This window comes from Talpa europaea, assembly GCF_964194135.1.
Source record: "Talpa europaea genome assembly, chromosome: 5".
Taxonomy (NCBI): domain Eukaryota; kingdom Metazoa; phylum Chordata; class Mammalia; order Eulipotyphla; family Talpidae; genus Talpa; species Talpa europaea.
In genome coordinates, this window is record NC_140071.1 from 85,280,396 (window position 1) to 85,302,145 (window position 21,750).

At 36.1% G+C, this 21,750-nt stretch overlaps 1 protein-coding gene across 3 annotated transcripts in view; it reads right to left on the bottom strand.

Annotated features, from left to right (window-relative positions):
• GRID2 (glutamate ionotropic receptor delta type subunit 2) overlaps positions 1-21,750 on the bottom strand; it is a gene marked incomplete at its 3' end in the record, with an annotated part of 1,748,121 nt that overhangs the window by 1,580,754 nt on the left and 145,617 nt on the right. The gene's annotated exons all lie outside the window — the stretch shown is intronic.

Below are 21,750 nucleotides of genomic sequence, written 5' to 3' on the forward strand. Positions count from 1 at the left end.
TGTGGGAGGAATATATATGGGAAATGTTGGTCAAAGTATAGACATTTCAGTTATTCAAGATCATTAAGTTCTAGAGATCTAATGTACAACTTTGTAATGACAAAACTACCTCATTACATTCTTCAAATGTGTGAAGAGGTTAGATCTTAAATCTCTACACACAAGATGGTTACTATATAGATGTGGTGGATATGTTAGATATGTTGATTAGGTTGATTATTTCACAATGTATACATATATCAAAAATATCAAGTTGTGCACCTTAAATATATACTTTTTTACTTCAAGGATTTTTACTAATGTGGAAAAAGAAGCCTTTCTCTTCAAAACTTAGTATTGATAAAACTATCTTTTAGTGGAACTTTGAGAATATGTGGATTATTTTATAAGAATTATTATTTTCTGATAAAAACTCATAAGAAAATTAACAATAAATGAAAATATAAATCAGGCCTTGCTGATGGCACAGCAGTTTGGACAAAGTGCTGTGAGGCTGTCCCCAGCCTCTGCAGCGCTTGTTCAATTCCTGGCCAGCCAGGGAGATTCCCACATGGCTTGGCAGACCTCTTCTGTCTCACCCGCTGCTCCCCTCAGCAGTGTACTTCGATCCTTCTCTCTGTTCTGCTCCCTACTCTCTGTCTGGTGAATCCTCTTACTCCCTGCATCTCTGGCCTGTACCCCAGCTCTTGTATGCATAAATAAATAAATCTTTAAAAAATAAATATGTTTGACTGATTAATATACCACAAGTTTTATAAATTAGACTTTCTTTACATAACTCAGATATTCCTTTATATAATCATAAGGACAATTTTCATTATGAATTATACATAAGCCACAGTACAGTAAATCCATGTAATTCAGAATAGTCTCTCAGGCCTATGTAACTTACTACCTTTTTTTTAATATTTATGTTTATTTATTTATGCATATAAGAGCTGGAGGTTAGGCCAGAGGTGCGGGGAGCTGAGAGGATTCACCAGAGACAGAGTAGGGAGCTTGAACAGGCAAAGCTACTGAAATACAGTGCTGATGAGAGCAACTTTTGAGACAGGGGAGGTCTGCTGTTCTATGTGGGTTAGCTCCCTGGCCAGGGATCAAACTCCTGCTGCAGGGGCTGAAGATAGCTTGATAGTGCTGAGACTTAACCCCTGTACCACCAGGGAGGCCCAACTTAGTAACTTCTTAACTGACATGCAATAAAATTCTTTCTTTAGCTTGCGAATACTAATTTTAAAAAAGACCTTAATCTTTTGCAATAATAATATATCATATATATTATAGTCCACTGTTACATTTTCTTTTATATCATAACACTATTAAATATGCATTCATCAATAACCAAAGATATATGGATCATATTATACTTTAACTGGTATTTTTGGGATATTTATCATCTTCTAGTATATTGTGATGATGTGAAAATCCACAAAAAATTAGTTGTAATCTGAGGAAAACAATCTCAACAAAAGAAGTTGATAAGCTCTGGGTAGCCTTTCAAAATGTCTCCTTTGATATTTGAAGTGCTTCCTATGAGTGCTCCTATCCAAAACATTATTAGCAAAATCTTTACTTAAGGATGGATTGATAAAAAATTAAATCTTTTTGAAACATTGAATTGGTATTATGGGATATAAGTAGGAAAATCATTGCAAAGATGGCAAGAAAAATTATGAAAATAAAAAGGAAAACAAGGGTTAAGAAAGATATATCAGGATCTCCCTCGTGGTTTAGGAGTTAAGTCTTAGCATTATCACCCCTAGGGCTTGAGTTCAGTTCCCAGGCAGGGAGCTAAACCACATGTGGCACAGCAGTCCTTTCCTGTCTCACACGATGATCCCCTCAACAGTGTATTTCAGAAAAGCTGCCTGTTCTGCTCCCCATTCTGTCTTTGGTGAATTCTCTTACCCCTCACACCTCTGGCCTACATCCCAGCTCTTCTATGCAAATCTAAATAAAAAAGAGATGGGGCCTCCCCTGGTGTTGCAGGTGGTTGAGAGCAGTACTATGAAGCTGACCACAGCATCTGCAGAGCCGGTTCTGACCCAGCCTGCCTGCAAGGGTCCTACATGGCGCAGCAGACCTTTCCTGTCATGCCCGCTGCTCCCCTCAGCAGTGTATTTTGTCAGTCTGCTGTTCTGTTCCCTGCTCTGTCTCTGGTGAATCCTCTCACCCTCCCGCGAATCTGGCCTGTAGCCTGGTTCTTGTATGGATAAATAAAATAAATCTTTAAAAATAAATAAATAATAAAAATTAAAAAAAGAGATGTATCAAAATGTGTCCAGAATAAGACATCTTAAGAATGTTTTGGGGGCCTCCCCGGTGGTGCAGCGGTTGAGTGCTGGGTTGCGAAGCTGCCCGTGGCCTCTGCGGCGCCGGTTCGATCCCCGGCTGCTCCCCGGCCACCAGAGGAGGGTCCCACATGGCACGCAGACCTCTCCTGCCGCCCGCTGCTCCTCTCAGCAGTGTACTTCGGTCCTTCTGCCTGCTCTGCTCTCCGCTCTGGCTCTGGTGAATTCTCTCACCCTCCCGCGCTTCTGACTGTACCCAGTGCATGTATAAACAAAAACAAACAAATGAAGAAAGAAAGAAAGAAAACATGCCTCTATATAAAAAAAAAAAGAATGTTTTGGATATATGATCATCAAAATAGGGCCTCCCTGGTGGCACAAGGGGTTAAGCACAGCACTATGAAGCTGTCCTCACCCTCTGCAGCACAAGTTCTATCCCCGGCTGGCTAGGGAGCTACCCACATGGCACAGCAGACCTCTCCTGACTCACCCGCTGCTCCCCTCAGCATTGTATTTCAGTCCTTCTGCCTGTTCTTCTCCCTGCTCTGTCTATGGTGAATCCTCTCACCCTCCCACGCCTCTGGCCTGTACCCCAGCTCTTGTGTAAACAAATAAATCTTTAAAAAAAGAGGAAAAGAAATTAAAAAAAAAAAACTTCTAAATGCAATCAAAATACTTCTCATGTTTTAAAATGCAATATATATTAAATCAAACCTATAGCCTGAGGCATTTATGGCACTTAAAAAATACATAGTTATATGTCAGTTCATCTTCCCTAGAGGGAAAGAGTGATAAATGGTGAGTAGGATGCATGGATTCACATATTAAAGGTATTCAAGTATAAGCTGACACAATTGAGCATGCTGTCTCTGGCTCAGTAAGCAGAGAAAGAGCATTTGAAAAACCTCGAGTGAACCATGACAGTAATATAACAAAAACTGGGTCACTGGAAAATATCATAAACTGCAAAGATGTGTCTGTTCATTTATTCTAAAGTAAATGCCTTAATTTTGGCTTCAATTGTTACTCTCTCTGCAATGATAATATAAGATTAGTGAGCCCTTTAGTATATTTGTATATGGGGAGATAAATGCTGCATTAGCAGAATAAAGCAATAATAGTTTAAAAAATAAACTATTGTGTTAGATTTGTTTCAGTGTCTGAACCCCTGCATAATTAAAAAAATATATATATTCCCCATCTAAAAGATTTAAGGCCATCTTTATACATCTAACAATGCCCACCGACACTCAGTTTTCTTCTTTTCCTCTCCCTTTCTCTCACTGTTCCTTTTTCTTCTTCTTTTTCTCTCTTTCATATAAATCAAATAGTCTCCTCATTTATGTATTTACAGGCCATCCCTGCCCCTACTTATTTAAGTTTTAAATCATCACAATTTTTTTAAAAAAATATATGAATATAGTGAGATAATAGTGGTTTACAACACTATATATGTTTTAGGGATATAGGTGCACAGTACTTCAAATGTTATCACAACAAGTTCATGATCAAAGCAAGTGCAATCTCCAGTATAGTCCATTGGTGTGCCTCCAGTTTACTCCCCACTTACCACACACCCATTCTGGTATCCTCAGTTTTTTAGTAAGAATCCTAGGAAATGTTTTTGTTTGGTTTTGTCTGTTCCTTTACTTTTTTCCTATATTCCACATACAATCATCAGGTATTTGTCTTTCTCCCTGTGACTTATTTCACTTACATAATTCATACCAGATCTACCAAGTAATAGCTGAGTATTACATGTATAGATACACCACATTTTTTTTCACTAATCGGTTATGAGGCACTTAGATTGTTTGCATAACATTTAAATTGTGCTTCAATGAGCATAGGGATTTGATATTCCTTTGAATTCCTGTTGTTATATTCTTTAGATAGATACCTAGGAGTGGAATTGTTGAATTTATGGTAGATCTATCATTATTATTTTGATAACTCTCCATAGTGATTCCATAGCGGTTGGACCAACCTATATTTCCATCAAAAGTGTATAAGGGGGCCTCCCCGGTGGGGCAGCGGTTGAGCTCTGGGTTGCGAAGCTGCCCACAGCCTCTGCGATGCAGGTTTGATCCCCAGCTGCTCCCCGGCCACGGGAGGAGTGTCCCACAAGGCTCGCCGGCCTCTCCTGCCGCCCACTGCTCCCCTCAGCAGTGTACTTCGGTCCTTCTGCCTGCTCTGCTCCCCGCTCTGGCTCAGGTGAATTCTCTCACCCTCCCGCACTTCTGACTGTACCCAGTGCTTGTATAAATAAATAAATAAATCTTAAAAAAAAAAAAGTGTATAAGGGTTCTTTTCTCCCCACATCCTAAGCAAGATTTTTTCTTTCTGATTTTTTGAAATGGAACATCCTCACAAGTACATTTAATTTTCATTTATTTTACATGTGCAAAATTAGATAATTAGATGATGCTGGCTAAAATCAAGTATATTAAGAATTATTGAATTATTATTGAAAATAAATGCTTATATATTTGAAAATAGTTGGTCTTATTTTACTCTTATTTTTCTAAACCTAAAATAAGTGTAAATATCTGCATCTCTAAATGATATATTTTAGTATATGTTATATTAAATCAAGTATTTTAATATGGCTACATCTTACCTGCTACTGAATGCGATGAAAAAAACTTGAAGTTATATTTTTACAAAGAAAATTCAAAGATGATATTTTTAGATTAAAGTATCAATGAATCAAATAAAAACTGAAAAAAATAGCTTTGTTTGTTTAATAAAGTTAGCTATATTGAGGTATAATAGATATATAGAAAATTTGTATATTTCATTTGCATGTGTATTCTGATGTTTGATGATATCACAACTCTCATAATATGATTACTACAAACCATCACCTCTAAAAGTTTTCTGTGTCCACTTGCTTTGTTTTATGTTTGTGTGGTAACAACACTTAACATGAGATCTACTTTCTTAATAAAATTTGAATATACAATATCATAGTATTAATTTATTCTTATGAATACATATAACATTTAGAACTAGAATTATAATTACTGTGTGAAAGGACTTTAAAAACTAAGTTATATTATTTTTTATAAATATACTTTCGAGACCATTTTAATTCAGGCAAGATGGAGTCAAGTCACACAGACCAAAAATAGCATTCCACTAAAACAACTAAAAGCAGAAAAATATATGAAACAACAGTTTTTACTATAATTGGACATCAGGCTCCAAAAGAATAATGATAGCTGACTGATAGAAATCAAACATAATGGGCCCAACAATTTCCTTAGCTATAGTCTGAAGAAATTTTCTAAATCATAGAGAAGGAGGGACCTCCTTGGTGGCACAATGGGTTAAGAGGCAACCTATGAAGCTGTCTGCAGGCATTGCAGCACAAGTTCAGTCCTTGGCCAGGGAGCAAATCGCATGGTGCAGCAGACCTCTCCTGACTTGCCCACTGCTCCCCTCAGCAGAGTATTTCAGTCAATCTGCCTGTTCTGTTCCCCACTCTGTCTCTGGTGACTCCTCTCAACCCCGGCACCTCTGGCCTGTACCCCAGTTCTTGTATGCATAAAATAAATAAATCTTTTAAAAAATCATAGAGAAGGAGAAGGGACAATAGAGGAGCTCGATATACTCCCTAAGTACTCCCCCTTCAGTATGCAGGAGAGTACTAATCAGTGCATGTATGTGAGTAAACTATCAAAAACTGAAGAAATACATAAAGGGCATTTGCATACCATTCAAGTAGGCTGACCTAAAGCTGAGAATATGGTTTTTAACTCAGAAGTAAAAAGCCTTTAATTTGGGGGCAGTAAGTAAGGTACTCTAAAGCATTTGGGGAAGAAAAGAGGAGTAAACTTAAAATAGTTGCAATGTAAACTACTTGAAATATAAATCAGAGAGCTTAAAAAAGAAAAAAAAACACTTAAAAAAATGGAGTCAGTGACCCATGTGAAAACATAAAAAAAAGAAAAAAAGCTTAGATAGTTGGAGTCCACAAAGAATGGAGGGGCAGAAAATATTACAGCTCAAATATTTTTTTTTCCTGAATTTGGTGAATAATTTACACCCACGAATAAAAATTAAAAAAAAAAAACTTAAACACAAAAGCCAAAGATATAAAGACAATTATATAGCAATTATAGCTTACTCCTTCCTGCCATTAACCTCTCTGGCTAGCATCTGTAGTCTTGTGCACCTCCTGTTGATGAAAAAATATATTATTGAGCAAATGGATATAATAAAGATTCCAGCAGAACTTCTAGCCCAGGTGCAATGAATATTCCAATGCAGTCATAATTAACAAGTTTGCTTACTTACAGCTCTTTCCCTTTCAAGATTCATGCCAGGGATCCAGCACTCTTATCTACAAGGTCAGGCAGCCAACCAGCTGGTCTGTCTCTCCAAGGCCATCCATCCCCGAATTCCTGCATCTTTCCCCCTTTACCTGGCCCCCCCTTGTCTGGGGACTTTGCCACAAATGGTTATGCCTGCTGAAAAATGATGCTATCAATGTAACAGATACGGTGACAGTTGTGTATAAAAGGAGCCCTTGGTCTTTAAACTGGTGCTCAGACCCTACAGGGCTACCCAAGCCTTGGACCTCATGTGTGAGTAATAAAGCTTCTCCTGACCTCACCATCCTGAAGTACCGCTTGTTCTTCTACTGCCTGGGTAAAGGGCTAGAATTTATTTCTATAACACTGTGATTGTGGATACCTGAGCCCAGAGAGCACTGGGCACATGTATATATAAATGGGATCCCCTCCAATGAGAGGAAAGAAGATATAAGGGCTGTATCACTCAGACAGATAGAGGAAACAGCCAGAGAAATGCTAAAAGAGAAAGCTGATCCATCCCCTGACTCAGCTTTAAAGGACAGTAACAATCTACTAAAGGCTCCAAAATTATTTTTTTGTCTGCCAGAAATGACAAGTTGTGACTGGGATGGTTGCAAATTGTGCATCATAACCAAATTGCTTGAAATCAGGGAAACAGAGGCAGCTGATGTTATAAAGATTATATACACATTACATTCAGGGGAACAAAAGAATAGGAATATCTACTTTATCATGATAAATGACAAATGATGAAAGCCAGAAGACAAAAGGTCAACATTTTTAAAGTACTGAAAACAAAACCATCAACTGATGAGTTCATATATAGTGAAATTTAGTTAAAAGTGAGCATAAAATTAGGACATATTCATGAGCACAAAAGTTTTACAAACTCATATCTAGCCCAATGACATTAAAAGTAATGTTAAAGGCAAACTTTCAGGTGAAAAAGAAATGATCCAAAATGTAAATATTAATCAACATAAATGTATGAAAAATCCTACAAATGGTAACTATGCATGAGTATAGAAATTTCCATGTATTTAACAATATTGAAAACACAATTGAGGACCTCCCTGGGGCACAAGGGATTAAGATGCAACCTATGAAACTAACTGCAGCCACTGCATTCTGAGTTCAATCCCCGGCTGCCAGCTAGGGTCCCACATGGCACACAGACCCCTCCTGCCGTGTCCACTGCTCCCCTCAGCAGTGTACCTTGTCAGTCTGCCTGTTCTGTTCCCTGCTCTGGTTCTGGTGAATTCTCTCACCCTCCCACGCTTCTGACTGCACCCAGTGCTTGTATAAATTAATAAATAAATCTTAAAAAATGATAGAAAAATAAATAAAATGAAAAACAAATGACTATTTAAAGACAAAAATACTATGCAGCATGGAGTAATATCATATTCTATTCAGAAGTAAAACCATATACCAACAATAATACTCAGGCCAGGAAAGTGCACATTGGTGTATAATGACTTAAATATTTTGAAGTGGTATAGCACTTGGAGATAGACAACAATCTAAAATGATGGCTATAAACCTCGAATCATACTGTGAAATGACATGACAAATTATACAAATAATTTGTATAGAAACAAAATCAAAAATTGAGTATCTGTATTTATGATTCCATATCTAAGTTTCTATGAAATGCAAACTGACATAACAACCGGAAAACAATATTTTCCTGGGGATGGAGCTGCAACCAGGAAATGGGGAGAAGGGAGAATTTACAAAGAGGTAAATAAACATTTAGGAGGAATGATCATGTTGAAGCACGTATGGATTATATATACATATATACACATGCATATATACATATATGTCACATTTTACCAAATTATATAATTTTAAATATGTATTTATTATATGTCATTTATATCATGATTAAGCTGTTAAAAATGTACATGTAAGCTATTTCGTTGACTCTGTTGATCATTTACCACTACCATAAAAATCTTGTTAATTAGAGTTGAAAAACTTTATACTCTGATTTTGCAGCATGGTATGAGAATAAGCAAAATGGGGACTAGGATTAGGAGCTATTTTCTAATTCTGGTTTATAATGCCTCGCTAATGGATTATAGTTTCATCACGGAAGCACTCCAGTCTTTAGTTTACTCACAGAAAAATGAAAGGGTTAAACAAAATCATTGGTATTCATGTAATATTCATAAGATATTGTCAATATTCATGGAACATTCTGAACTATTAATTTTTATGGCTGGTTGATTAAAAGTACTAATAATCACCAAAAATGATTAAAATGTAATCTTTGTATTTTACCCATATCACATATGTTTCAAACAACCCACATGCAATGCCACTTTATTGCCTTTCTACTGTGTCATTTTGCTCTTACTTGCATCTTATATATTCAAAAGGTAAAGTATTCATTTTTTCTACAAAATACATCATTCCTTGGAACTGGTTTGACCTTATCATTGCATATCACCAGAACTGTCAGGATTTGTAACTACTTGAACACCATTCTATACCATCTACTCAAACAGTATTGTGAAAATATTATATATAAGGAATAGTAGCAATATTTAAATAAGTTTCTCAAATTGGATAGCATTCCTGTAAAGACCACTGCTATTAAATAATCTCTAGGTCCTGTTCCTGTGCACTGTTTATAAAGCTATACAATTGGAAAAATATCCATTATTCTGGCTTGCTGTTTTAAGAGATAATACCTATATATTGAATTATAGCCAGAACGCAGCATATCATCTGATGTATTTCTTAAATGTTTCAGGCATTTCTTACTTAAAGCTTGCTTTTCTCTAGTACATTTTCATTTTGGAAAGACTTTATTGTTTGGTTGTGGTATGATGATTCCTTATACTAGTGAGATTTCATAAAGCAGAGTCTCCATTACAAGGGAATGATGATTCTGTTAACATTGATGAAATAAATTTGTATCTCTTTTTTTCAAAAATGAATAAAATGTTGCATTATTTTCATAGTTATTGGTATTAATCTTAAATCAAATTACTATTTTTTTTAAATTAAAAAAAAATTGAATTACTATTAGGCCAGAATTGAGTAGTTTTTTTTCCACTGAGGTTTAATAAATAAAGTGAAAAATATTTGCCTCTCTTTGCCTATCTATTATTATAGTTCTTTTGAGAGTTTTATTTGGAATTTTTCTAGCTGACAAAGAAGAAAGAAATTTAGGTTCTGGGAATATCATCTCTTAAACTCATGGGTCACATCCAAAATTATCTAAGGATACCTAGTCGGAATCTTCAAAAATATAATAATGACAATGTATCTTTTTCTGTTCTCTGATTTGGTTTGAAAATGTGGCACCCTTTTTTATAAATGTTTTATAAGCAACAATTTAATATATGTAAGACATATGCTTTCAGTAAAGTTTGGAATATATTCTAAGCTGTTTGTGTGTACACACACATGCACACACACATATATAAATATAATGACATCTCTTGGCCTATAAAGAAATAAGTATCTCCTTAATTTATTAATGCAATTGCATTTTCAAACTTGTATCATATTAAAGCAATTTGAGCATTTAGCATTGTGGAAAAAAAAAATCAGAAAGCAATTAACTTTTCTGTGTGACTAAGTCTCCTCAGGTCTGTTTTATTACCTCCAACATCTCTCATTAACTCTTAATTATGCCTTCAAGGAAAACAAAACTTACTGGAACCTTGAAACAGATAGAGGGGGTTATTTTCCCCAAATGTTGTATTTTCATTGTGGTTTGTTTATTTCATCTGCTTTTACTTACTGTGCCTCTTTCTTGTGACCTCTTCTGATAGAATATCAGTTAATCTAACTCTCCTTTTCATTGGATTGCTCCAGTACAGAAAATTGTATCAAATACTTTCATTTTTTATAACTGTTCCTGAAAATAAGAGTATAAAATAACTTGAAATAAAAGAAAACATTTTCAAAGGACAAGTTTCAATGATTAGGATTTCTCAGGGAGGCTAATAATTCTTAATGATAATTTTTTGCATGTGAAATTATGTTTCTGAAATACATTAGGTAGTTGCCAAGGGATTGGATAAAACTTAGATTCCAGTTCTACTTCAGTCACAATCTACAGCTGAGGCGAGCTTAAAAAGTAATTTAGGGCCTCCCTGATAGCACAACGTGTTGAGCGCCATGCTGTGAAGCTGTCCACAGCCTCAACAGTGAGGGTTCGAACCCGGCCAGCCGGGGAGAATCCCACGTGGTGCCACAGACCTTTCTTGTCGTACCCACTGCTCCCCTCAGCAGTGTATTTCTGTTATCTGCCTGTTTTGTTCCCCGCTCTGTTTCTGGTGAATCCTCTCACCCTCTCGTGCCTGTGGCCTGTACCCCAGCTCTTGTATAAAAATAAATAAATCTTTTAAAAAAAGTTATTTAAATTCTCTAGTCTTAATTTTCTTACCAAAAAATAACAACTAATTATATTGCTTATTCAGGGTGCTTACCCTAGCATATTATATCAAAGTCATTAGCATAACAATTCTTATACAATAAGCACTCATTATATGTTAAATAACATTTTTTTTAATCTCCAGGATCTGATAAAATTTCTGTACATAAATATATTTCAGTTTTTTTGGTGGATTAATTAACCTTCCCTTTTAGTTTGAAGTAAAACTGCCACCATCAAGTTTCATAACAATCTCTCTCCTATAAACATGTTATTGATAATCTAGCTTTATATTAATTTGTTTTTTATATACACAAACATAAGTTAACATTTCACATAGTTAGCAAAGATTTTTAATATGATCATTACAAATCAACTATTTCCAAGATATACTATGTTCAAATGGTAACTAAAATGTAATTTATCCAACATAAAAGTTTGGATCAATTTTGAACTTAGTTTCATAGAGATTAACAATTTTGATAATGAAGAATTAATTTTACACTTGATCTTAGGCAAAAGGCCAAGAAGCAATTGGAATTAATTTTAAAAGCTAAACATGCTAAATGCTTTAAGAGAAAAATAAGCTTAACTGAAAAAGAAAAATGGAGGTGGAGGTGAAATATAGAATGAAATTAATAACAGCAAAAATCTGAAAAATAATTGTAAAGACAAGTTATAGGACTGACTATAAAAGACAGAAACATATTCTGAAAGGTAATGAAAATCTAAATGACAAAAGTAATACAAAATAGTTTAGTTAAGATGTCAATCTCTGGGGCCTCCCCGTGGCGCAGTGGTTGAGCGCTGGGTTGCGAAGCTGCCCACAGCCTCTGCAGGGCCAGTTCGATACCCGGCTGCTCCCAGGCCACCGGAGGAGAGTCCCACATGGTGTGCAGACCTCTCCTGCCGCCCGCTGCTCCCCTCAGCAGTGTACTTCGGTCCTTCTGCCTGCTCTGCTCCCTGCTCTGGCTCTAGTGAATTCTCTCACCCTCCCGTGCTTCTGACTGTACCCAGTGCATGTATAAACAAACAAACAAACAAACAAACAAATAAATAAATAAATAAAAATACATGCCTCTTAAAAAAAAAAAAGATGTCAATCTCTGCACAGGATCTTTCTTTCATTCATATTGTTCATTGCCCTACAGACATAAATCATGGAATTTATAATTTGTTATCACATTTATTAGTAAAATTTATGCAAATATGCTAATTAATTTTCACAATAGTGGAAATGGGTAAAAAATTGAACTGACCATTTTTATTAACAAATCAAATTTCATTTTTTATTCTATGGGTACCTATATATATATATTTTTTTTATAGAGGCATGCTTTATTTATTTGTTTGCTGATTTGTTTGTTAGTTTTGTTTAAACATGCACTGGGTACAGTCAGAAGCGCGCGGGAGGGTGAGAGAATTCACCAGAGCCAGAGCGGGGAGCAGAGCAGGCAGAAGGACCAAAGTACACTGCTGAGGGGAGCAGCGGGCGGCAGGAGAGGTCTGCGCGCCATGTGGGACCCTCCTCTGGTGGCCGGGGAGCAGCCGGGGATCAAACCGGCGCCGCAGAGGCCGCAGGCAGCTTTGCAACCCAGCACTCAACCGCTGCGCCACCGGGGAGGCCCCTATGGGTACCTATTTTAATATCAAGACAAAACACAGAGAGGGCACAACAAACAGGATTTTCATATAAACAAGATGCTGATGCTTTATGAACTGCAGCATTATTCACATTCCTAGTAGGTTCTTCTCGATGCTAGTGAATTATTCCATGTAAATGATTTTTAATGGGCTGCATAATATCAGTGGACAAAGAAATCAATAAGATTAAATTATACCTAATACCAAGGGATATCATATTTTCCTGTTTGAGCTTTTCCCAAACAGGAAAATATGATAAAACTATATATATACATATATATATGTATATACACACACACACATATATATATACATATAAAGGCATAATATATATTATAGGCATTATAGGCATAATGTATATATATACACACACATCCCAAATTAAGAATGTTCTTTAATGAATACATTAATATTATTAATATTGATTAATTAGCTCTTCTTGAGTTTATGTTCTCTCTAGCTGAAATTTCCTTCATTGCCTTTTCTGATAAATATCCCTACTTATTTCAAAACAGTCAGAGTATTTACTTCTATAAATCACTTCTCTTACATTCCAATCAAAATTACATACTTTTTCATGTAATTACTATACTTTATTTGTACTCCTATTTTCAAATAAATTATTTAAATTTGAATGTGCTTATATTCCCAGCTCCCTTATAAGACTGATGAATTTGAGATTGATGAATTTGTCTTTTTCATTTTTGATTTCTTAGAACTTAACATCTGCTATTAAAAATGATTGAATTGGAGAAAATATACATATTACATTTTTAATTATGGCATTTTTAAAACTAACACACAATGTTTGCAGCTATTATATAGTTTTGTTACCAGAAGAATAATCATAAATATATACTGTGGAAAGTGAGTAAAATAAAACAATATACCTGCTAAAAAACCTTCTTTTATGGAAGACTACAGTTTTAAAGAGAATAATATTAAGAGACTGAGATGATTTCAAGCTCTTATTTGAGCTTAGGTATAGGAGTGAAACGAATATGGTAAAAACTGTTCTTAGAAAACTATGTGGTAAGAACACAATGAAAGCAATTTCACGTAAAGATCTGCTATTTCCACTTTGTCATTTCCCTACTTCTTGCTATTATAATCCTGATTCTTAATTTATTCATGGCAGATTATAACTGATATGATAGCATAGGAAGGATGATGGAGATGAAAAATAATATGCTTTTCAATTTAGGAAAAGATATGTTATTAATGTTCACGAATGAGGTCTGAATGTGTCCCTGAAAATGACTTACCACAAAAATAGTGGAAGAGAAAAAAACTGATTTCAATGAAAGACTTGAAGATAGAAATATCAATTTTCTTCAAAAAGAAAAGGGAAATATAGAAACAAATGGAAGTAGGAAGATAACACTCTAAGACGGGCACCAACCAAATTTAGATATCAACCAATATAACATTTAGCATCCCTTTACCAGCATAGAAAAGTATACAACTGGAAGTAAAATCCTTTTTAGCATTTGTATCAAGAAGAGACTTAAATCCCAGTATTCCTGACATTTTAATAAAAGGTTCTTTACACAAGGAGAAGCTGTGATATTATAGGCATAATAGAAGAAAAAAATAATACAGCAGTAAATGAAGATTGACCTGTTAATTTTTTTTTTTAAGTCATTCTTGACAATTTCAGTAAATTGAATTTTACACCTGGGTCTTCCTGGTGGTGCAAGGGGTTAAGCACCGCACTTAGAAGCTACCCACAGCCACTGCAGCATGAGTTTGATCCCCAGCCAGGTAGAAAACCACATGGTGCAGCAGACCTCTCCTGTCTCACCTGCTGCTCCCCTGTATTTCAGTCAGTCTGCCTGTTCTGTTCCTCACTCTGTCACTAGTGAATCCTCTCACTCCCCACATCTCCGACCTGTACCCCAGCTCTTGTATCCATAAATAAAAGAATCTTAAAAAACACTGAATTTTACACCTAAGGTTGACTGTACAGATTTGTCTGAGTCCCTTGATTTCACTGTATCTTCTCAAAGTTAAGGCATTCTGTTGATAAACGTTTCAGAAGAAAATAGAATTGTTTTGTTTGTTTTTTTCAAATGATGGAAAATAAGGACCAAATTTAGAAATTCTAATAAATTCTGTAATTCAAATTTTCCAGATAAAACTCCATGACAGGACCTCCCCAGTGGTGCAGCGGTTGAGTGCTGGGCTGTGAAGCTCCCCGCAGCCTCTACAGTGCCAGTTTGATCCCCCGCCGCTGGGCAAGGGTCCCTCCTGCCGCACCCACTGCCCCTCTCAGCAGTGTACTTCGTCAGTCTGCCTGCTCTGCTCCCCACTCTGGCTCTGGTGAATTTTCTCATCCTCCCAGTGCTTGTATAAATAAATAAATATTAAAAAAAAACCCTCCATAACAGTAGTATTTATTCTGTATACTTAAACTCATGGAGAATGGATTTGCGTGTGTACTTTAATATGTACTATCATACCAATTTAAGATTTCTATATGAATGGTAGCATTTCAAATATATAGCAGCACATGAAAGATACATATATAATGTCAAAGCAAGAAGTCTTAAACAAAACTCATAGTAGAAAGCAGAAAAATCTTTAATTTGAAAGAATATCTCACATCATCTAAACTGACAGAAATTACTGCTCTTGAATTATGATAAAGAATTAGAAATCTAAAACACTTTCAATTATAAATAAGACCTTTACAGCAGATAATTAATATATTTTAAGACTACTGTTTAGCCTGCAAAGTAAAAGTATCATCCAATCAAGATCCATGTAATAATATGCTTAAAAAATTGATAGAGATGTATAAAACATTGGACAATTATTATAAAATTTGTAATTTAAGATTTATTTTATAAGTACTATAAATTTAGTTCTGTAACTTTTATATTGGGATAGCATGGTTTCCCACACTGTTTATTATTTATGGGAAGGTTCATACCTCTTCAGACCATGTCATTCCCATCACCAAACATCCATAATCCTGTACCACAGATCAATAGGACAAATTTCCACATTGGCCCCAACATCTGACCCACTCCCTCTAGCATTCCCAATTTTGAGGATATATCCCTAGGGTTTATTTTAGTTTATTTTTGTGTGACCTTTCATTTTTTCTTCCTATTCCACATAGTTGTAAATCATACATATTTAAATGTCTCCTGATTTTTTTTTTTCACTGAACATATAATCCCGTCCACTTGGATCCTTTTTTGTTATAAAAGGCAACACATAATTTATTTTAATAGCTAAGTAGTATTTCATTGTGTATGCATATCATATCTTCTTCTTTTTTTAAAGATTTATTTATCCAGTATACAAGAACTGGGTACAGACCAGATGTGTTGCATGGTAAAAAGATTCACCAGAGACAGAGTGGGGAACAGAACAGGCGAGACAGGAGAGGTCTATGTGCCATGTGTATCTCCACAGCCAGCCAGGATCAAACCCATGCTGCAGAGGTTGTGAACAGCTTCACAGCGCTGGGCTCAACCACCTATGCCACCAGGGAGGCCCTATATCTTCTAAAGTTATCTGCCATTGAGCACTTACATTGTTTCCAGAACTTGATTATCATAAATATTGCTGCAGTGAACACAGGGCTACATACATATCCCTTTGAATTAGTGTTTTTGTATTGTTTGGATAAAGCCAAGTAGTGGAATTGCTTGATCATGTGATAGATCCACTGTTGATACTTTGAGAAACATTCAAACTATATTCCAGAGGGACTGGACCAGTCTACATTTCTACCATTAGTGTACAAGGTTCATTTTTCTCCACATCCTCACTAACACTTGCTGTTTCTGAACTTTTGACATGAACCATTCTCTAGGAAATGCGTTCCCATGCTTCTTGCACTGCTTCCAATTTCAAAAATAATACTGGCAATAATATCCAGGTTTTATACTTGCTTGTGGGGGAAAACTTTTGTAAAAAAAAATGTAGGGAGGGCCTCCCAGGGGCGCAGCAGTTGAGCGCTGGGTTGCGAAGCTGCCAGCAGCCTCTGCAGCACCGGTTCAATCCTGGGCCACCTGGCGAGGGTCCCACATGGCGCACAGACCTCCGCCCTCAGCAGTGTACTTCATCACTCTGCCTGTTCTGCTCTCCGCTCTGCTCTGGTGAATTCTCTCACCCTCCCGCGCTTCTGACTGTACCCAGTGCTTCTATAAATAAATAAATAAATCTTAAAAAAAAAAAGTTAGGAAAAAAAAATAAGATATTTCCTGTTAAAGAATTAGAAGAAATCTCACTATTAAAATGACCATCTTAGGGTCTCTCTGGTGGTGCAAGGGGTCAAGTCTCAGCACTATGACACAATCCAGTGCCACTGCAGAACAAGTTTGATCCCTGGCCAGGGAGCTAAGCCACATATGGTGCAGCAGACCTCTCGTGCCTCACCTGTTGCTCCCCTCAGCAGTGTACTTCAGTCAATCTACCTGTTCTGCTCTCCACTCTGTGTCTAGTGACTCTTCTCACCACCCTTACCTCCGGCCTGCACCCTAGTATCTGTATGTATAAATTAATAAATCTTAAAAAAAAAAACATGACCATCTTACCCAAGCAAAATATAACAATAACAGATACCCTTTCAGAGTTTCAGTGAAATTTTTCAAATACATAGAAACAATGCTATAAATTGAATTCTCATACGTAAACTGAAATTTGTACTGAAATTGAAACTTAAATCCATATAAATTTGAAACAGAGAAAACTGTGTTCCTTATGTAATAAGGATACACCTATTTCTTCTGTTCTTTATCACCCTTAATTAAAAAAAAAGGTTGAGGGCCTCCCTGGTGGCACCAGGGGTTAAAACACAACCTATAAAGCTGTCTGCAGTCACTGCAACATGAGTTTGATCCTCAGCCGGCCCGGGAGCTACCCACATGGCACAGCAGACCTCTCCTGTCTCGCCTACTGTTCCACTCAGAAGTGTATTTCAGTCATTCTGCCTGTTCTGTTCCCCACTCTATCTCTGGTGAATTCTCTCACCCCCCACATCTCTGGCCTATACCCCAGTTCTTGTATGCATAAATAATCTTAAAAAAAAAAAACAAGGTTCAGTGTTATGTCCAGTTATAATTCTCACTATTTCACTATTTCATTCTTTGTAAGAAATCAGTGATACATTGAGATTGATTTCAGCAAGTCATATAGGGCGGTACCACTTACGTTACTTTTAAAAGCAAGATAGTTTAACTCAAATTGTTAAAAATAAGATAAATATTTTAGCAATATGTTTTGGTCATGGAAGATCTTAAATTACAAACTATAGAAAATCTTTTCTATATGTATCAAGATATTTTACTTATCCTTAGTAATTTTTTTTTTAATAGAGGCATGTTTGTTTATTTATTTATTTGTTTGTTTGTTTTTTTTTTTTGTTTTTTTATACATGCACTGGGTACAGTCAGAAGCGCGGGAGGGTGAGAGAATTCACCAGAGCCAGAGCGGGGAGCAGAGCAGGCAGAAGGACCGAAGGACACTGCTGAGGGGAGCAGCGGGCGGCAGGAGAGGTCTGCACGCCATGTGGGACCCTCCTCCGGTGGCTGGGGAGCAGCCGGGGATCGAACCGGCGTCGCAGAGGCTGCGGGCAGCTTCGCAACTCAGCGCTCAACCGCTGCGCCACCGGGGAGGCCCTATCCTTAGTAAAATTTAATTCTTGATTTTTCACAAAACAAGAATAACAAATAGGTTTTCATGTTCAATGGTGACCTTTACCAAAAATTGAAAACCATAATCTTATTCTTCAGCCAAAAGAAAATTTACATCCAGCTAAGTGTTATTTGAAGAAAATATTCTGCAGGCACACAAATACCCTTTCAGATGTATCATGTTTTCAAACATTGGCACCAAATAAAATAAAGTGACTCTCTTCCACTATCCATCCATAAAAACGTTCAAGAATCCTGCTTGAGTATAGTACAATTAAAGATTAAGCCAGTTCCCTGTCACACCGTGATGGATAGACAATTACAGTATTTGACAGCAGGCATAAACTCACTTTTATTTTATTTTTGCAATTACTATTCGTTGCAATTCCATATTTCTATTTATAAGCTTTTCCAGCATGATAACAAAAATATGTTTGCTTTCAGTTTAAAATCCCTCAGAAGTACATGTTCTAATTTATAATATAAATTCTGGAACACTGTCTATTGTTTTTACATGTGTGTAATTTTTAAATAGTTTGAAATGCCCCAAATATTGAGCATTCTATTTATATAGAAATTTCTAGAATGCACAAATATTTCAGCAAAAGAAGATGTAAAAGAAAATCTCAGGGGCCTTCCCGGTGGCCCAGCGGTTGAGGGCTGGGTTGCAAAGCTGCCCGCAGCCTCTGCAGTGCCGGTTTGATCCCCGGCTGCTCCCAGGCCACCCGAGGAGGGTCCCACATGGAGCGCAAACCTCTCCTGCCGCCCACTGCTCCCCTCAGCAATGTACTTCGGTCCTTCTGCCTGCTCTGCTCCCCGCTCTGGCTCTGGTGAATTCTCTCACTCTCCCACGCTCTGACTGTACCCAGTGCTTGTATAAACAAAACAAACAAACAAACAAATAAAAAAAAAAGTATAAAAAAAAAGAAAAAAAAAGAAAATCTCAGAATTTTTCTCAGTACAATGGCATTTTTTTTTTTAAAGTAGAGTTAGATTGGACATTTGAAAGCTGATGAAGATTTTCGTTGGGGATAATATCTACATATTCCTTGCTAATTTATCAAGACACCGTACTACCCTTGGAATATAATCATTTTCTCAAATATGTACTCATTTATTGCAAAAAAGAAAATTAAATAATTGTTATCTACCATTTTACATTGTTACCAAAGATACTTAAAACATAAACACAGACCACATACAATGTCTTACAGTTTTCTTTGAATTGGTGCTTTATCTCCCTTGTTAGATTTACTACTAAGCATTTTTTTTGTGTGATTATAAATGCTATATATTGTTTTTTTTTCAATTTCTTCTTTTTCTAACTCATTGCTTGCATACAGGAATGCAACTAATTTTTGTGTATTGATTTTATAATCTGCCACTTTGCTGAACTCATTTAATGACTCAATATTTTTTCATTCGAAGCTTCAGGGTTCTCTGAAAGTCATGATTTCTTCATCTTTCTCAGTTTGGATTATGGTAATAACTTTCTCTTGATTAACTGTTCAGCTTTGACTTCTTATGCTATGTTAAATAGGAACAGTGAGAGTGGACATTATTTTCTTCTAACAGAGTCCTAGTGGAAAAGCTTTCAGTTTTTCATCATTGAAAAATGATATTGGCTGTGGATTTGTCTTATACATATTTATCTACCCAAAGAGCACAACAATATTTATTCAAAGTAAACCTGTATTGGGTCTCCCCAATGGCGTAGCAGTTGAGAGCTGGGTTGCGAAGCTGCCCGCAGCCTCTGCAGTGTCTGTTCAATCCCCAGCAACCGGGCAAGGGTCCCACATGGTGCGCAGATCTCTCCTGCCACCCGCTGTTCCCTTCAGCAGTATATTTTGTCCATCTGCCTGTTCTGCTCCCTGCTCTGGTTCTGGTGAATTCTCTCACCCTCCTGTGCTTCTGACTGTACCCAGTGCTTGTATAAATAAATAAATAAAAATCTTAAAAAAAATAAAAAAGCAAACCTGTATTACCTTGTTTATCACAGCACTATATTCAACAGCCAAGCTATGGAAAAAAAACCTAAGTGCCCAAAATTAAATAAATTAATAAATAAGTTAATCAGGAAGGTGCAAGATGGAATACTACTCAGTGTTCAAAAATGATAAACTCATGCCATTTGCAGCAATAAGAATAGAGCTAAAGGGATTATGCAAATCAAAATAAGCCAGAAGGAGAAATACAAGTACTAGATGGTGTCACTTGTATGTAGAATATAGAGAAAACAAATTAAGTGTCAGATAAAGTCAAACTTAAAAACTAATTCTTGAAAATTGACCATAAAACTAAAGTATCCTGAAGGGACCAGGAAGAAGGGAGGGTGAGAACAAAATGGGGGGGGGCAGAGAACAATGGACTCTGGTGGTAGACAATGGGAGCTTGGCAGTGGGTGTGCTACAAGTAGCTACACCTAATGAGAGAGATCCTATAATTCCAAAATGCAAATAGTGATATAAAAGAATGGGGCCCCCATTGTGGTGCAAGGGGTTAAGATGCAACCTATGAGGTTGTCCGTAGCCACTGAAGCAAGAGTTCAAACCCTGGCCAGGGAGCTACCCACATGGGAGTAGCAGAACTCTCCTGACTCACCTTCTGTTCCCCTCAGCGGTGTATTACAGTAAATCTGCCTGTTGTGTTCCCCACTGTCTCTGGTAAATCCTATCACTCCCCACATCTCTGGCCTGTACCCCAGTTCCTGTATGCATAAATAAATGCATCTTTAAAGAAAAAAGAGATGGCAAAACTTCAATAAAAATTTAAAACACACAGTTATTTGAAAACCTCCTTGAGATTACAAACCAGAATAAAACAAGATATCATAAGCAAAGCACAGAGAATTACTATCTCTTGTTGAAGTTTGATAAAACTGGATTTTAAATTGTAAATATATTAATATGAAATAAATAATGACTTAAGAAACTCCTCATAGGATATGTTGTCTGAGATAAATAAGGAAATGAAAGTGAAGTTTAAGTTATATGTGTCATATTCTATCATCAAAACTGCAATGTACAAATTAAGTAGAAAAGTAAGTGTGCTTGCTTGTTTGTGTAAATGCACATTTGTAATTATATGGGAAGACTACTGAGTGTAGGTCTTAAGACTCAAACCATGAAATTTCAACTAAAATTTTTAAGAAATATTTTAAATGAAAAACATTTTGAGGCTTAAGAACGTTATCAATTCTCAAGTTTGGAAAGAATGAGATACATAAAGAATATTCACATAAATATTATTTTTAGAAAGTTATGCATGATGAATATCAATGAAACTGCGTAAACTGTTTCTAATAGAACAAATTAGAAATGACCAAAATGTACACAAACACAAGAAAATTAGTAAAACTTTGTGACGTATTTGTAAAGTTTAATATTCAATTAAAATGAAAATACATATATCCAAATTATGTATATAACTAAGGCAAATGTCAA